The sequence below is a fragment of the Erpetoichthys calabaricus genome, chromosome 4 (genome assembly GCF_900747795.2).
Source record: "Erpetoichthys calabaricus chromosome 4, fErpCal1.3, whole genome shotgun sequence".
Taxonomy (NCBI): Eukaryota; Metazoa; Chordata; class Cladistia; order Polypteriformes; family Polypteridae; genus Erpetoichthys; species Erpetoichthys calabaricus.
The window spans coordinates 27,709,170-27,729,260 of record NC_041397.2 but is presented as its reverse complement, the minus strand read 5'-3'; positions in this window follow the sequence as shown (position 1 = coordinate 27,729,260).

Here is a 20,091-nt window from a genome sequence, read left to right as displayed (position 1 = left end):
CACCCGGCAGAACTCCGGGTGTCTCTGATCCTCTTTCCCCCAGCACTTCCGGGTGTGGCGGAAATGCTGAGGTCCAGGGCTCCCAAGGCATCGGGGCACCCCCTGGCGGTGACCACGGGCCCCTACAGGGTTGGGCTTCCAAGCCCTGCACCTGTGGTCTCCAACACAACCAGGGCGGTCGCCCCCTCGTGATCTGGAGGAGGCACAAGCCCTCCTCCGGTCCTCCTGGGCGTCCCGGCTGGGTACCAACCCCAGCCGCGTGCCATAATGTTTAGTAAGTAGCTAATATTTTAAGTTTCAAAATCTTTCAGTTTACTTCCTTTAACACTAAATGTACCTTGCATTTCATTCAAGAAAAATTCATATTAAGGGAACATCATATTGTGAAGCCTGAATCTCATGAATTGTATGGTGAGCTACAGTAAGTGTATATTAAAATGCATGGTAATGAGGGATCAAAATCATGCACAAAAATAAAACGGCTGCAAAGTTTAACTCATAAAAATTGTTTTACTTGTGAAGGGTTATTTTATTTGTATTCATGATCACAATAAAAATATAACTAGAATGTTTCCATCATGACTCATTTAATTTAAGATTGAGAAGAAATTTAATTAAAATTTAACACATTACACAATTTAACCATGTATACAATATTGTTCTAAATCAATTTAACATGAAACTGTTTAGTCTAATATTTTTAAACATATATGTAAAGAAAACAATACATACAGTATTCATTAACTGATAGATAACTTCTCAAGTTGTTTTTTCCTTTGGTGGCCCACCATTTGTACACTTTTTCTGGTACATCTATGAATCATCCAGCTGTAGTTCACCATCACACTAACATCCCAAAATTCTTGGAATCTTCTTTCCATGTCCTTAAAATCCCGATGGAATCTTTTATCCTGCCCTTCACTCACCACACTAAGATTTTCAGGAAAAAAAGTTCAATCCAAAAAATGTACTTTCAGACTCATTTTGCCATCCTTTTCCTCAAAACTTAACTAATACATTTTTCACAATTTTTGAGCAAACAAAACAAACAGAGATCATAAGGGTGTAGGGCACTGAAGTTATCCCCATATATGATGATGATGATTGTAATAAAGATAAGGACAAATGAAGTCTTATTCAGATGGTCATTACTGGACTGCCCCAAGATGGAGGTTTATAAAGGAAACTCAGAGGAAGAGCTGGGTTTGGTAGACCAGAAACTGGAAGTGATGTTATCAGAGGACAATTCATCGATAATTCCTTCTGTAGAGTGAGATAGAAGAATGGCATTAGATGACATCGTTAACCCTTTGCTAAGAGGGTAATTATTACCAACTGAGTCCTGAAGTTGTCTCCCAACCATATGTGGGTGACAATATCTTTATAGTTTGTATCTTTATTGTTACCTCAAAGCTACTTATTTACTACTTATTTATCCTCGAGTTCTTAAGGAGGCTAGTGAGTACATATATAAACCCTTGACTGGTGGGCCCGCCTCTTAAGGACCACCCATAAAATACAAGATTACGCACATAGAAACTGAATAATACTTGTAAAAAATAAATAGCCAAAGAAAACATAATTAGACAAACAATAAATAACAATATCGACATAAACAACAGTCACACAAAAGACACAAAAAAGAATGTAAACATAAGCCAGGGTATGAACCCTGGTTTAAATATAAGTACCATCATCTTTATATTTGGTTCTGACTCACTGTTATGTGGCTTCTCAGAAAACATCCCTAAAAAAGCACCTGAAGTAAAATTTGAGTAAAATCAGTATAAAAACAAACACGATTATTTGTTTTAAAAGTAAGAAACAAGTACTCTGTGATTCAAAAGCATCATCCATCAAGTGTCACTATAAAATGAGGAGCTTTACAAAACCAAATGTCATCTTCTTGTTAAAACATCACCAGCGTGGTGGAAGTTTTGCATATGTTGTCAGAGGAATTTATCATTTCACGTCTTAAATTCATGCTGTTTCTTGAAAACTACTTAAGCTCCTACAGTGGCTGAGTTTGATCAGGTGCCAGCTGATGCCTTGTGTTCTCCAGTTCACCGAAAGAAGCAGGCTTGGTAAACACCTCAGGGCATATCAGGTAATTGAAGTTTCATTAATAATAAAAAGAACAACTGCTTAGTGGAGAATAGTTGACTTTTAAAAAGGGCTTGCACCATTATAAAAATAATATTTCCTTATATCTCTAGACAGAAATGCCACACTGTCTGCAAATAAGGAATCTGCCTTTATTTTTTATATATCAGATGAAATGGTATACAGTACACCATGCTTGTCTTGTATTGGTGCTTGAAACAATAAGAGTCCACTTTGATGTTTGTTTGGTCAGCTTTTTTATTTATTTAAACAGATAAAAATATGATGTCCTATTGATGGAAGTTTATTTACTTATGTGCCTATCATTAAGGTTTTCAGTAAATTGAATGGTGTACATCTCACATTTCATAGTGACAATGGATGTTTAGGAGGCCCATGCTTTAGCTTGATATGGCTGAGTGCCTACAATTGCAGTAGTGGGAAGGCATATTAATGTTAAAAATATCCATCCATTTATTTTTCAGACCCAGTTTATCCTGAACAGGGTCAAGAGAAAGCTAAAGTCTGTTCCAGCAAGTATAGAGCTCAAGGCAGGAACAGTCCATTGGGTAGGGATACCAGTCCATTGCAGGACAAACAACAACAATTTATTTCTTGTATAGCCCAAAATCACACAAGGAAGGCTTCAATGAGCTTAAACAGGCCATTTTTTGACAGCCTCCCTAGTCTTGACTCTCGAAGAAAACAAGAGAAAAAACCTTGTACAAAAAAAACAGAAGAAATCTTAGGAAGGGCATTTCAGAGAGAGACCCCTTCCAGGTAGGTTGGGTGTGCAATGGGTGTCAAATTACTTAAATACAACACAAAAAACAGAACACAAGCAATCCTCATCACAAAACATAATGATCTATTGTGGCCACCCCATAAATGATATACAACAATACAAACTACCTTGTTCTTGCCTAGCACTCCTCAAAAAGGGAAGATGCAGTGTGCCGTGGCAACTCTCAAGGCAAAATTCAAGAATACATAATACAGAACTATCACATATACATAAGGATAGGGATTTGATCAAATAAATTCGAAACAAAGAATAAAACTAATTAACATAAATGAAAAACAACAATATCTGTCCATCAGTTAATTGTAAAACCATGGCCAAATTGTAGAAAAGAAGTCAAGCAAGCCAGACACAGTCAGAGTCCTGGAGATTTTGGCCAACCAGCCGCCTCCCTCCACCCCCCCAACTAGGCTTGCCAATCTGATAAAAGGACCCTTCAAACCAATGACTCCAGTGCTCCTTTATCCAAGATGACTTTTCCATAGACAGGCAAACAACACAATAGAAACACAATACATGAGTGTTAATAACTGTTTATAAATATCATATTACTTACAGAGAGATGCAGCATGCACAGCTAATCAGCAGCTCTAGTCAGGGTATGCCAGACTAGTTGTGAGTCTTCAGCCTAGAATTAAAACCTGAGACTGAAGGGGCACTTCTTATAGTAGTAGGCAGACCATGTCACAGCTTTGGGGTCCTGTAACCAAAAGTTCAACCTCCTACTCTTATTTTTTTAACACACACACATGGGAGATGGAGTCCTCCACAGGTCGGTTGGGAGCTGGGGTGGCCCCTAGAGGGTGCTGCATGGAATCCACAGCCCATGCTGTGCAAATCTTCATCCCCACCCGGAAGTACAATTGGGACCAGGTGGTCAAGCACTTGGAACACTTCCGGGTGGGCTATAAAAGGGGCCAGCCACCACCACTCAGTGGCCAGAGTCGGGAGGTGAGGACGAAGCTTCAAGGGAGGAGTGGTGGTGCCTGAAGGGTGAATTTGTGGTAGTGATTGGTGCGTACTTGGACTGTGTTGTGGCTGGGGGGTTCACGGGGAAGACGTGCCCTCCAGCTGAAGAAAATAAAAGTCCTTTGTGTTTTTACACGTGCCTCAGTGTCAGTCTGTGCCGGGTCGGGTGCTACACAGCATCCATTTCACAACCCTAATAAGCTTCCATATGACTCTCAGATGGTGGGCTACGACTCGCCTTTTCACTGCGACTTTGATATCTGACAACTTCTTTTTTATTTCGGCACTGTGCGAGTTTGTGAACTTGAGATTTTGAGTTTCTCTATTCTACTCTATGTCACTCAATCAGCTTCCTTTTGTTGTTTATACCACTGTTTAAACCAAAAAATAATACGTTTTTTCTTGCCTCGACTGGGTATTTGCTGAAATTCTTCTATTTCCCCCATTGCTTTTGCCATTGTCTTTTCACAGAACGCTGAGCTTAAGGGTTTTTTATATTGATTTGTGTAATTCTGGGAGTGGCAGCAGGCGTGTGCACGTGCGTTACTTTTCACAACTGCTCGGGATAACAGGTCTGCTACTGCATTGTGCCTACCTGGTGTGAATTCAAGCTTAAAATTGTACTGGTGCAAATGGTCTGCCCAATGCAGCAACCAGAGGGGCTTATGACCAGATCCATTTGTGTGTAACAGTGTTGTAAGGGCCTGGTGGTCAGTATGGAGAGTAAAAGTCCTGCCATATAATTAGAGGTGCCAGCGTTCACAAGCCCATATACAGGCCAAAGCTTCTCTTTCACCAACAGTGGGAGACAGTGTCCGTGAAGCATAAGTGACAGGCCTTTCTACACCATTGTGTACTTGGGAAAGGACTTCTCTCAAAGCTGCAACAGAAGCATCACATGTCACAATAGTGGGAGCCGTAAGACTAAAGTGAGCTAAAGTAGGAGAACTGGTGAGCTGCTGCTTAAGTGTCTCCACTGCCCTCTGACAGTCTGCTGTCCAATGCCAGGGAACATCCTTCTTAAGGAGATGGCGTAGAGATGCTGTTGTTGAGGCAAACTGTGGGAGAAAGCGAAGATAATATGCAGCCATTGCCAAAAAGGATGCCAGTTGTGAGGATGTTTGAGGTTCAGGAAGAGAGTGGATGGCATCCACATGTGACATTATAGGTGTGATGCCTTGCCCTGAGAGCCTATACCCCACAAATTAAATTTCTTGCACCCCAAAAAGACACTTTTCTGAGTTAAGAGTGACATGGTAACTTGAGAGTTGGTGGAGCACCTGAGAAAGGCTTTCATCATGTTGGCTGAGGGTGGTACCATGCACTACGATGTCATCCAAATAAATGGCTACACCTGGAATTCCTGCCAGCATGAGAGACATGACTTTCTGGAAACAGCTAGGTGCTGAGCTGAGGCCAAAAGACATCCTCTTGTAACGGAAGACACCAAGGTCTGTCACAAAAGCTGTTAGATCTTTTATTATAAGATCAAGAGGAACCTGCAAATAGCCATGAGTTAGGTCCAGTTTACTGAACACTGTAGACGCATTAAAATGTGTGGTCAGCTCCTGGGCATTTGGCAAAGGGTATTTATCGGGAATGATTGCTTTATTTACAGAGCGCAGATCAATGCAAATACGCAGACCTCCTGATTTTTTCTTCGCCACAACTAAATTTGAAATCCATGGGGAAGCATCCACTTGTTCAATAATGTCCTCTTCCAGGAGGTGGCGGAGCTCTGTCGAAACATGGTCTCTTAATGATAATGGCACGCTGCGCAGTGGTTGGATAACTGAAGAAATTATTTTATCCACTATGGGTTGATGAATGAACCCAGTAATGCAGCCCAACCCAGTAAACAACATTGGGAAGGCCTGTTGCCATTGTGATGTCACCTGCATAACGTCAGTGCCACTTGAATCACACAAATGAAATTGTAATCTATGGAGCAGATCCAAACCCATTAGATTTGCACACATTGTGGTAACAAAAAATGTAAAATCAAAAGTCCTTTGGTCTTTATACTGTACTGCAAGACAAACAGTGCCCAGAACTGGTATGTTTGATTTGCCATATCCTGCAAGTGGTACTAAGGTGTGTTGGAGTGGGACATATAAGAAGTGCCTCTCATATGTCACTTTATTCAACAAACATATCAATGAGTAAAGGCGTTTACATATCAGGCACACATTTTGAAAGGGATGCCTGGTCTGGACACCGAGTTAATTATTGCTGAAGATGAAGGTGTCTCAGAAGGGGGTGGATTTGGAGCAGAGCAACACCATTGAGCAAAATGGTTCATTTCTTGACAATTTCTACAGCGCTGGCCGAGAGCAGGACAGTCTCATGCTTTGGTAAAATGTCTGAGGGAGCCACAGTTTCCACAATGCCGTTGGTGAACCTGCGTGGCATCCTTTACAGCCTGCACTGGCATTGGCAATGAAGTGTCAGTAGGTGGTTCTGTTGCTGTGCCTGACAATTTAGACGCGACCACGATCGCTTCAACTTGTTTTCCCATCTCTACGGCTTTACTTAATGTTATGGTATCCGGTTCCAATGATAAACGCTCTCTCAGCTGTTCACAAGACATTTTCTCAATCAGTTAATCCTTTATTAACTTGTCTTGTAGTGTCCTGAACTTACTGTGTTGCAGAAGCTCACGCAACGCTGAAACAAACTATGTGATTGACTCACCCGGCTGCTGAGCATGCTGATGAAACTGGAAATGGCTGAGAAGGATGCTTTGGCTTGGGCTGAAATGGCCATCCATTGATGCCACCGCAGCTGCAAAAATCTTGTCAGTCGGTTGCAAGGTAGAAAAAATGCGCTGTCCTTCTGCTCCCAAACATTATAAAAGAAGCGCCTTTAACGTTGTTGTCTCAACCTGCCCGCCAACAGTCACGTCTCGAACAAACGATACTAGCGTCTCCAGGGAACTAGCGGTTCACGAGGTACAGGCAAGACAGAAACTGGAGGAGGTAAACCAAACTATCCCATCCTCGTCGCCAAACTGTTGTATCAGAAATAGCGGTTCACACACGTGTAATGCTTAACTATCTTTTCTTTATTAACATCTACACCAACAACCAATACTTCTGTGTTTCTCCTACAACCCCCCACATCTGCTTCTGCACAGATATCACAGGCCGATGAATCAAAATTTTAAATCTTTGGTTCATCCGGCAGGGTGTTTGCATGCCATCAAGTTGGTAAAAGGATGGTTTCTGAGTCCTGCCTAACAACAAAGCCACCCATCAAAACTACTGTATGTAAGTGACTGTGTGTACATCCAACCGGGGTCTCTATCATTTCAAAAGACAGCATATCGCAAACATTTCTAATAATAAAATGTATTTCATTTGTCATTCTAATAGATGGCACATCACAAATATTAATACTACTTTTATGTCCCCCACACCAAATGGTATGTACCCCGTAACCGAAGCGTATGAATTGCATGGTGCACTGTAAACATTAGCACTGAAGTCATTTATTACTTAGATTTCAATTCATCATAGATGGGTAGCACGACTAGTAATTTAAATATTACCATAATAAAAATAATTTAAAAAATTAAGAAACAAATGTGGTCACATGATTCTTTGACTTAAAATTCCCCCAGGATGAAGTTTAGATTATTTTTTAGGAGAAGGTAATGTAAAAAACAAAGAAAAAAATTCAAATCATGACCACAAACATGAACACTGGTCCAGTTTGGAATCACCAAATAAACCTAAAGCGCACTCACTTGGCATATGTGAGGAAATCAATGGCTAACCCTAATCCTACCCCTAATCCCGTGTCCCCAGATACCTCTGAGACATTAGGGTTGCTCACTGCACCATTGGTAGCCACTATACTAAACATCATTTATCCACTTTCTGAAAAACCTGTATTTCACAGAAGGCACCTGCTTATAGAACATAAGAAATCTGACAAACGAGAGGAGACTATTCAGTCCATCAAGCATGTTTGATTAATGCTTTTGTACATTAATGCACTCATGCATTTATCTGCATTTACTTATGGACCAGGATGAAGTCTTCACTTACAATAAGGCAGGTGTGTTGTGGAAGCAAAATGAAAAGGAAGCATCCAGAGAAAAGAATTGGGAAGGACATGCAAATTTATAAGATGTAGCGACAAGGCTGAGAATTAAAGTTAGGAACTGCAATACCACATGGGTAAGAATTTTTTCATACTGAAATATGAAATTAAAATTAAAAAAGGGTTAAATACATTTTTAAAATGCCAGGTTATTAAGTATTACCTACTGTATATATGCTTTGCAGCTTGTACAGATCTGTGCTGGTGAAAGTTCAGGCAGCAAAATGAAAAATCTGAGCATAAATCATCAAAGTCTGTAGGCTGATTCCTGCATATTAGACAACATTGAGTAAATCGGTTAAACAATGTGTACTCATGTTTTTTTTTTTATTGTTATGTGAAAATTTTCATGTAAAAGTAATGCTATTGGTAAAGATTTCAACCGCTTAATTAGTCTGTATATTTTTATAAATGATATCCAATTCTTGATGCAGTTTAGATAGTCAGAGAGAACAAATAAAGAAACGTAGAGCACAAGTTGAAAGTAACGATTGCTAAAGTTCAAAACACACAAAGATAATTTTGAAATTGCATGCAGTACTTGAAAGGGAGAAAAATAAAAACACTGTACCAAGTGCAAATCCAGAACATAGGTCTTTCATACTACTCAAATTTCTGTAGTGACATGTCCCATTGGAACTGAGAGATGACTGTGGGCGTTGTTGCCTTTCTGTGATTAGATACAGCTGGCATCAGACAGTCACATAAATTTCTTGTAAGATTATATACATTTAAACAGCTTATATGAAAGGTTTTAAAGCTTGGTCTGTTATTATAGATTATCAGATGAAAAGTCATTAAAATTCCAGATACAATCTTATAACTAGTGGTAAAAGTAACACATGCAGCAGACATAAATACCGTATTTGGAAAAATGTATATTGCTGCTGAAAATGTTGTGAGCTGCACTGCAGTTTTTTTTTTCCCTAAATTCTTTAATTTTACTGGAAAATTTTCATTGAATTAAAACTTGCTCTTCCTTTTCCAAAGGAAAATTCACAAAATGTACATATTTTCAGGAAGCAGTAATGGAAAAACTAAAAAACAGATTGATAAAAGTTAGTTCTTGTGCAAAAGCCACAGGCCTTACCATTAGCTGAACAATGCATCAGGTGCACTACCTTGAGTGCAAATCATGGGTGAAGTCTTCCCCTGGCAGTATCCAAAGACCCTGACAGGGCTACACTTCTAGAGTCCAACTCCTCTGCCACCCTGCAGATGTCTTAAACTCGTTCAACCTAGAGGAATGCTGCCACCTGTCGTGTGGGCGAATGACCTGCTCCCAGTGAGCATGTACGCCTGATCCTTCCATTATCAAAGTCAATGTCAAAGTGAACTTTATTGTCATCTCAACCATGTACAAGTATACAGATAGACAAAATTGCGAAGCTCAGGGTCCACAGTGTAACAACATGAAGTGCAAATAAAAAATTAAATTTAAATTAAAAATAGAATTAAAATTTAAAGTTAAAGTTAAAATTAAAACACAAACAAGACAACACATTGAGCAAAGACAAGATTGATGCAATGTATGGTATGCCATACCAGACCGTGATGCAGCTAGTCAGAACACTCTCAATGGTGCCTCTGTAGAACATGGGGAGGATGGAAGGAGGAAGACTTGCTCGTTTCAGCCGCCTCAGGAAGTGTAGTCTGCTGGGCTTTCTTGATTAGTGATGAGGTGTTATGCATCCACAAAAGTTCCTCAGTTATGTGCACACCGAGGAACTTGGTACTCCTAACAGTCTCAACATCTAAACCATTGATGCTGAGTGAGATGTTGGCAGGATGTGATTTTCTGAAGTCCACAATTCTCTGGATTCTGGCACTTCAATCAATCAATCGCATCGGTTGTGCATTAGCGGCTCTTTCCTCAGTGATTTCGTTTTGCCTCATGCTGTAGCCTTAATGCAGACAGACAGACACACTTCCACGCACGTTTATCTATATATATAAAATCCCTATGTGTGTCCAGGTGTCCGTGTGTGGGTGTCTTCTAATGAAGTGCGCATGCGCGGGGCTTCTGGTGAAGTGCGCGTGCGAGGGGCACGGTGCGATGCGCGATATTACTGTCAGAGAAAGTTAGAGGCGTTTTACGGAAATACAAACCAGTATTACTGCGAGAGGAAATTAAAGGTACACAATACAGTGACGCATATTACAGCCTCATACAAGCCAGTATTACTGTCAGAGGAGATTAAAGGCATATTACCGACGCGCACGCCTGTATTACCGGCAGAGAAAATTAAAGGTATATTACGGATGTACAAGCCAGCGGACGTACAAGACGGTATCCTTCAATAAGGGCGCGCACAAAAAGGCGAGCCTCAAAAGGGCGACCTCAATTGGGCGCAGCGAATAAAGGCGCGCGTAAATAAAGATCTGCACCTGTTGCTCTTCACATATTCCAGAGCCATTTGAACTAAATTATCTACGAACGCCTTTATTCGCCACGCTCAATTGAGGTCGCCCTTTTGAAGCTCACCATTTTGTGCGCGCCCTTATTGAATAGAGCCGTACAAGACAGTATTACTGTCACAGAAAATTAAAGACACACAATACACGGTGGCAGTCCACGTAGAACGGTCAGCTCAGCAAGTAAACATCAACAAAAGAAAGGCTGAAAGAAAGAAAAATACGACCAACAAAAAGAATGAGGTCAAAGTCCCTTGCCATTTAATATAGACTGTTCCTACTAATGTTTATCCACTACTGTTCTAGCGCCCGTTATTGTAACGGGCTAAATGACTAGTTATATATAATATGATTTGGATAGGAATATAAGTAACAAGCTGATTAAGATTGCAGATAATACCAAAATCAGTGAATTGGCAGATAATCTGACATCCGTTGATGACTACTGGAAAACATGAATTGGATTAAACATAAACATTGAACAAGATACAGAACAACTAAATGAATTTGTGCATCTGGAAGGATTAGTAAGTGAAGATGGACATACAATAAAGGATGTGAAGCACAGGATTAGCTTCAGATGCATTTGGAAAACTGAGCAAGATTTACCAAACAAACAATATATCTAACAAGCAAAAATTAACTCTATGAAACACTTGAAATCCTGGTGGTACTATATGGATCAGAGTGCTGATGTCTTTGGAATAAAATATTTATCAAAGAACTGTATTGGTTGAGAAGAATATATGTGAAATCAAAAGGGATAAATTATGAAGTGGAGTGATAATAGAAATGCTAAAGCAGAAAAGAACATTAATTGATAAGAGCAAAGAAAGAAGACTTGTTTGATTTGAGCATGTAACAAGAATGAAGGAGAAGCAACTACCATCTAAAGCATCGTACAGCTATGTGGAAGGAGGTAGGAGTAAAGGAAGACAGAGGAAGAAGTAGATTGTTGATGTAAGTGAATTGAGACAGACTGAGTTTGAGAGCTGCTGTTGACATGATAAGAAATCACATATAATGGAGACATCATGTTAAAACCGGTTCATCATCATCAGGTGATGGATTAGAAAGAAAGATGGTATCCAATTGGAAATTTTGACAACAGTAGAAATCGATGTCAGCCGAGGCAGCACAGAGGACAGCTATGTTTTGTAACTGTCTTTGCGCCAGTCAAACAGGCAGCAGGATTTTAATAAGTCTAAGTTCAAAAATTAGCCCAGAATTTAAGGCAAAAACAAAGCTCAGGTTACATGTTGATGCATGCCTGTTCATTATTTTATTAAAAGAGGAGACTATATGTCAAGACTGACCTGTCATCCAAGACAGAGTTTTTTATTCATCAAGAGATATAATGATCCATCCATCCATTTTCCAACCCGCTGAATCCGAACACAGGGTCACGGGGGTCTGCTGGAGCCAATCCCAGCCAACACAGGGCACAAGGCAGGAACCAATCCTGGGCAGGGTGCCAACCCACCGCAGGACACACACAAATACACCCACACACCAAGCACACACTAGGGCCAATTTAGAATTGCCAATCCACCTAACCTGCATGTCTTTGGACTGTGGGAGGAAACCGGATCGCCCGGAGGAAACCCACGCAGACACGGGGAGAACATGCAAACTCCACGCAGGGAGGACCCGGGAAGCGAAAACAGGTCCCCAGGTCTCCCAACTGCGAGGCAGCAACGCTACCCACTGCGCCACCGTGCCGCCCAGATATAATGATATGTGATAAAATAAAATATAATTCTAGCTTGACATAATATAAAATTGTTGAAATGCACTTAATCCAGTTCAGGGTTGCAGGGGACTGGAGCACATCCCAGGAGCATTAGCCACAAAGCAGGAAACATGAGCACACAGAGGACTACCAGTAAATGGGAAATGTATCTACTGGATGAAAAATTAACTGTTTTTATCACATACCCATATGGGATAAAAGTATAAAGTGTTCATAAATTATTCATAGTGAGCAAGAATATAATTAAAGCTAATGTTTTCACCTAAAATGATCAAATGGCTGAAATGTTGCAGAATAATAAGAACAGTACTGGGCTTTATTACTCAGCTGAAATTAAATGGGAAATAAAGACCACTATGCAGGTCAAAAATGGTGGGAGACGGACATTGGCCTCAGAATTGAAACATCTTAACTCTGCCAAAATGGTCTAATAAATACAGCTTTATGTTTAAAGTGCTCTCTAAGTATGATTGCTGTAACGGTTATGTTAAGTGATGCATTCAATGGAGATTAATATTTGTCTCCTGAATTCCCTTAATGCCAGCTGTAACACCACCAATTCCCAGTTATCTCTTTTGCCATAACTATTACTAAGACATAGAGCCAGACTTTGGGGTTAGTAGATGTTGACTTATGCTTGTACTGTTTCTCCTTCTGCCAAATTAATAAGCCACACTCAGCACTGAACAACAGCAGGGAACTGATTTTGTGCCCCCTAACATAAGTAAAAAATGTAACCATTTAAAGATAAAGTAAAATTTTGTAACACTTCATAGTTGAATGTGATTTGTTCCTGCCCTTAACAATACAAGCACAGGCTAAAATGAGAACAGTGCGACATCTAGATTACAACACTTTATCGAAATTTATGGATGTTGTGAGAATCTCAAGTTTATTTCTGGACAGCATACTTTATTTAGATGGGTTGATAGACGACTATAATGTGCTTTCAAAAAAAAAGCCTCAGACACAATAGCGCCTCTCAAAATAAAAGGGATCAGAGAACAAAGAAAATTGCTAAAACTGGGGTGTAGACGGGGAGCAAGGAAATTACAGAATAAAATAAACTGATGGTGTTAAAAGTTATAAAATGCTCTTTTTCTGGCTCACTCAGATTAATTGATGATAACAAAAAACCCTCTTGTGTATTATTTAGAACAGTAAAACATGGGAAATGTGAACTACAGTACAATATTCCTATCAACTTCATCTGCACAAATTTTCTGAACTTTTTTAATAATAAAATAAGACTCCAGGTTATAATACCATCTCAGATATTTAGTACTACTATGTCAATACCCATCTACAGTATCTGTTTCACATTGCCAAAGTAGTCTTAATTTAACAACAGAAACTAGAAGCTGTGGGCTTCAGAGGTAACCTACAAAACTGGATCTCTTGTTGGTTAACAGGTCAGGTCAGGTCAGGTTGGGGAGCATGCACTGGAAAAGTATGTTACGGTACCCACCACATGACAAAATAGCTTATAATCCTGGTTGTCAAAGGAGGACGGACCATCTAACTTCCGCAGCCAGGTGTTATGTGGGTGTTCCCTTGGCCTGGTCCAGCCGCTCGGGTCCTCAACAATGAGGATCCTGCAAGGCGGATCACCCTCAGGGAAATGCACCATATGGCCGCAGTGCCGTAACTGCCGCTCCCTCACAATGCAGGTAATGTGCCTCATTCAGAACTCCATGAACAACCGCTCATTTGACACAAAGTCAAACCACCAGTACCGAAGGATTTTCCGGAGAGACACAGTACCGAAGGAGTCCAGTCTTCATCTCAGGTCACTGGATAGTGTCCATGTCTCGCAGCCATATAGCAAAACAGGAAGCACCAGGACTCTAAAGACTTGGACCTTCATCCTTTTGCATAGATATCGGGAGCGCCACACACCCCTTTCCAGTGACCTCATGACCCACCCAATCAGTCTACTGATTTCTTAGGAAGAGTCACAAGAGACATGAATGGTGTTGCTGAGGTTGGTTAAGTGGCAGGAGAAAAAGAGTACAGATAAGAAGTGAATGCTCCACATGGAGTGAGGTCATCAGTGGAGTCCCTCAGGAGTCTGTCTTTGGAGCGTTACTTTTTCTGATTTATATGAATGACACTAAAATTTGAGGGATGGCAGACATTAAGGAGACAGCAAGAATGAAAAAGACCTGGACAACCTTCAGAAGTGGGTGAACATCAGAAAATACAGTTTAATGTAGAAAAGTGCAAAGTGTTACATGTGGGCAAAAAGCCAAGCCTGGAGACAATGTCACTCAGGAAGCAATCTCTGAAAAAGATTTAAGAGTATATGTTGACACAACATTTTCAATGACTAAGCAATGCACAGAAGCAATTAAAAAGGCAAATAAAATGTTAGGTTATACCATAAAAACTGTTCATTTTTAAGTCAAGGGGCATTACGCTCAAACTATGTAAGACCACATCTGTAGTATTGTGTGCAGTTCTGATCACCATGGTACAAGAAAGATATAGCAGCACTTTAAGCTGTGCAGAGGAGATCAACCAAGTGTATCCCAGGACTTAAGGACATGTCCTATTCTGACAGACTGAGAGAACTAACCCTGTTTGGTCTGAGCAGACGAGACTGCGTGGGGACCTAATCTAGGTCTTCAAAATCCTCAAAAGCATTGATAAAGTAGATCCAGCAACATTCTTTTGGCTTAAGGGTGAATCACATACTCAAGGACATCAGTGGAAATTAAGGGGAAGTGCATTTAAATCTGAAGCCATGAAGCACTTCTTTACACAGAGTTGTGGGACATTGGGACAAACTAGCAAGACATGGAGTTGAAGCAAACACCTTCATATCCTTTAAGAAGAATCTGGATGAGATAATGGGACAGCTTAGTTAATAGCTAAGCAAAATGGCTTGATGGACTGAATGGCCTCCTCTCCTTTGTCAAATTTCTTATGTTCTCATGAAAGCTAGAGTGTTTATGGGAAGTTGGCAGAAGATGTCAGTCTGTAAATGGGTATGCTGGAGTCCCAGCAGAGTTGGAACGAGGAATAATATCTGGCACAGAGGCCAGTATGATGGAAGGACCGGTGGAGACAACCAGTCAGGGCTAAATTACCCCCACATGGCATGCTGGGAACTATAGTCCCATGGGGCAGCCTTGATGGTTTCCAGGGGTGCCACTAGAGGGTGCTGTGGGGATTTGTGATCCCTGTTTTTGGGGACTTCCACTCAGCCTGGAAGCGTTTCCAATGGACTATGTATTTTCCCATATCTGAAATAAAAGAAGTCACTCAACTTTATCCAGGGAAGTCCATAGTTTTGGGGACTGGACAACACTCACCTACAGGAATAAAAAGAGAGAGAGAGAAGACAGAATTGTGCTTGAGTTTATGCTTGTGGATAACTTGTGGAAGTATTTTGTTCAAAATCACTTATTGAACCTGTGACCTGTGTAATTGTCATTGTGTTTGGGGTGCTGCAATTCCCGCCTTTGGTCACAACTGGTACTGCATGTATTCTTATGACAGCCCATTTACATGCATTTCCAATTTTGATTAAACCAGGGGTAGGCAATGTCGGTCCTGGAGGGCCGCAGTGGCTACAGATTTTCATTCCAACCCAATTGCTTAATTAGAAACAAATCCTTGCTAATCTCAGACCTTATTTAATTTTATGGCTGCAATGTAAGGTTCTTATATCGTAGATTTTTTCCTTTCCAAGGATATCATCCAAATGATTTGAAGCATGAAATGGATCATTTTCAGTCTGTCACATTTTCTATTAAGTGTTTTATTAAATCAAACAGTGCATGAAGAACACACACACAGATGTAAATGGAAACAAAGTAGATGGAGAACTGTTGGCTGCTTTGTCATTTACATCTTTTTGCTAAGAAGGAGCCATTAAAACAGTGAATGCAGCTGTTTAAGATTGAAATAAGCAATTAAGGGTGGAGAACCCTAACAAGCAAGATCACTAAAATGAAGCATCAAAAAGTCACTTCAGCAATACGTGCTTCATCAGCAATATTTGACTTCTCATTAAGAAACTGGTTTGGAACAAAAACCTGCAGCCACTGTGTCTCTCTAGACCTGACATTACCCACCCCTGGATTAAACCATGGGCTCCACCACTGTTTTGACACCTGAAAATAAAAAATAAAAGAGCTGAACAAGATAAAAAAGGAAATGTTTAAGCTTTTCCAGAATAAACAAATTGGAAGAAAAAATATTCATGTAAGCATCTCAGGTAAGGTAGACAAAAAGGAAAAACTGAATGAATTATGTGTGGCTTTTTTGCAATTAAATGTGTATTAACATAATCAAAAATATTCAATGTAAACCAACTAAACACAGTCCAAATTCAGCACCACAGAGCATATGAATAAAAACAACATCATTACTTGGCAGCAAGTCTTGGAATCAAAGCAATGTTTGATCTGGCAGCAAGCGCTGATTTCAAAAGAAAACAAAGTTCCACATTGATTTTATCATTTATAATCCCCTGCTTATTTTGTATGGAGTTATATTTAGCCAAATGGAATAAGAATAGTGAAAGTGTTAGAGCATCAGCTTTTATTTTGTTAAAGTGTGAATGAGTATTTGTAAGAGCCATTTGCTAGTTATTTAAGTTATATTAAATGTTTGCCTATTGTGGCGGGCAGCTGGGTCCCATGCCCGGCTGGGACACCCCTTCTACACATGTTCCAGGGTAGCAACTAGGGACTACTCAATACCTCCCCTGGGACACTTGGTGGAAGCCTCCCTGGCTGACGATGGTGCCTCAGTTTCCTGTAGGGCTCCATGGGAGATGGAGTCCTCCACAGCCCGGTTGGGAGCTGGGATGGCCACCAGGGGGTGCTGCATGGATTCCACAACCCAGCTGGACAAATCTTCAGTCCCACCCAGAAGTGCAATTGGAACCAGGTGGCCAAGCACCTGGAACACTTCCAGGTGGGCTATAAAAGGGGCCAGCCACCACCACTCAACAGCCAGAGTCGGGAGGAGAGGATGAAGCTTCAAGGGAGGAGTGGTGGTGCCAGAAGGGCTGGTTTATGTTACTGGTGATTTATTTTGTGCTTTATTTGGGACTGTGTTGTGGCTGAAGGGATTACGGGGAAGACGTGCCCTCCAGCTGAAGAAAAATAAACTTTTGTTTTGTTTTAATACATGCCTCCATGTGAGTCTGTGCCGGGTTGGGTGCTATATAGCACTATTGTTACACTATATATTAGTGTATAGTCCATGGAAGGTTCTTCAAACCCCAACAGGCTGAATTGAATTGGTATATTCTAACTATTTCTTGACTCTCTGACTATAGATTAGTCTCAGTTAGTGACCTGCCTTGCCGAGAGTAAGGCATGGAGGGCACACGGTTTCAAACTGTGCTCTATTGAACATGCAATGCTATATGTACAGAGCGTACTGAAAGCGAAGCATCTTTACTGTAAGTATAGAAACAACTGAAGTTTGACAAGAAAAGCTAAGTTTAAACATTTTTGTCAATTTTTTTGCCTTTTATTCTATGTGTGTAACAACCTTTTTCTTCATACTTGTGTGAACTGTTTGCTTTGAATTTTCACTAAATCTTTTAAAACAAACTTTTGGACTGAGAGATTTCTTTTGCCCCACGTATTACCCATGCTTGACCCTGCCTTACTTACCAGCAGCTGCAGTATTGATAAGCATCTTTCATGGTGCCGACCATTGCCACTAAATATGTGGCAGACAATACTTGGGTCCAGCAAGTAATAATTCATAATTATTCGTCCATAATGTGCATATGTGGCCTCGAAAGGATCAATGAACTGAAGCATCCAATATTTTGTATTTGTTTGCTCCATTTTTTTAAGAGTCTTCTCAAGCAACTTTAAAAGTACAGAGCTCTAATTCAGTTGATCACATATTAATTTCAGGTATAATGATTGTTGAGATGTCAGTTTAAAGATATACTCCATATAATGCAGGGCATCACAAAATTAAGAACATAACCTTCTCAGAAACACAGAGAGCAGAAGTCTATTCTAACAGCAATGGGCACAAGTCAAGAACAGGCCTGTAATGGGGTTCCAGTGCACTGCAGGACCTTCTCACTCACACAGACACACACCCGACATGGATCAACTGGCAAATTAGGGCCAGAAATGAGGTAAAATAATCAAATAATGATGTGATTTCAAACAGGTGTTGTCAAAAGATGATTGTAATCATGATTTGGTACAAAAGCAGTATCCATGAAAGGCAGAGTCTTTGAGAAGCAAAGATGGCCAGAAGATCTCTAGTTTGTCAACAAATGCGTGAGAAAATTATTAAAATGTTAAAAGCAATGTTTCTTAAAGAAAGATTGGAAGCGATTTGCATATTTCTCCCTCTACAGTGCATAATATCATTAAACGATTCAAGGAATCTGGAGGAGTTTCAGTGCGTAAAGGGCAAGGGTGCAAGCCTAATCTGAACACCTGTAATCTCTAATACCTCAGACAGCATTTCATCAAGAACCGTCATTCATCAATAGCTAATAGAACAACATGGGCATTGAACGGCTTTGGAAAACCTTTACCAGAATCTACAATATGGAGTTTCATTCACAAAGACCACTTAAAACTTTACTGTGCAAAACAGAAGCCTTATGTTAACCATTTCCAGAAGAGGCGTTGACTTCTCTGGGCTCAGAGGCATCTGGGATGGACCATCACACAGTGCAAGCGTGTATTGTGGTCAGACAAATCAGTATTCTAGATATTTTTTGGAAGAAATGGATGCTGTGTGTTTCTGCACCATTGATGAAAAGGACCATCTAGACTGTTATCAGTAACAAATCCAAAAGCCAGCAGGGTCTGTCATGGTATGGGGTTGTGTTAGTGTCCTTGGCAAAGGACATTTATACTTCTGTGATGGCAGCACTAATGCAGAAAAGTACATTGAGATTTTAGATAGATAGATAGATAGATAGATAGATAGATAGATAGATAGATAGATAGATAGATAGATAGATAGATAGATAGATAGATAGATAGATAGATAGATAGATAGATAGATACTTTATTAATCCCAATGGGAAATTCACATGGAGCAACACATGCTGTCTTCAAGACAACATCTTTTCCAGGGACATTTGTGCATTTTTCAACAACACAATGCAAAACCATATTTCACACACATTACAAAGGCATGGCTGCGGAAGAAGAGGGTCCGGGTACTGGACTGGCCTGCCTGCAGTCCTCACCTGTCCACAACAGAGAATATGTGGAGAAACCTGACACGAAAAATGTGACCATGACGACCCTGTACTGTTGCACACCTTAAGATGTGTTTGCAGGGAGAATGAGACAAATAACACCTAAAACACTTCATCACTTGGTTACTTCAGGGCCAAAACATCTTTAAATTGTTGTGCGAAGGAATGGCGACATTACAAACTGGTGAATGCTTTACCGTTTCAGCTTTTTTTGGAATGTTTTGCAGGCCTGAAATGCAGAAATGGGCATATATTAACAAATGAAATGAAGTTGACCAGACAAAACATGAAATAGCTTGGATTCATACTGTCTGCAATGAAATAAAAGTCAAAGTAAATTTAAGATAAACTCTATTTTTTATATACATTTTCATACCATCGCAACTTTTTTTGATTTGGGGTTATAGGTCGATAGCTACCATGTTATGTCAATAAGTACCACTGTACATCTGACTATTATATAACTAATATGTTCTTCAGCAGCATTTCACACCCCTCATTTACGTTTTGTTTAAATTCATAATGTTATTCAAGTTCAGGACATTATCCTAAGCAGCATTCCCCAAGTACTTTCTTTGATGAGCTACTCAACCAGTGTTATTTTTTTTTTTGCTTCTTTTTGGCAGATGAAACCTCTTGTAATGAAGATTGTCATGCAGCAGCAGTGTCTATAGCCTTTAAATTCTACTGGCAAACTACATTTCTCTTGGTCTTTTTATGTTTGGCCTG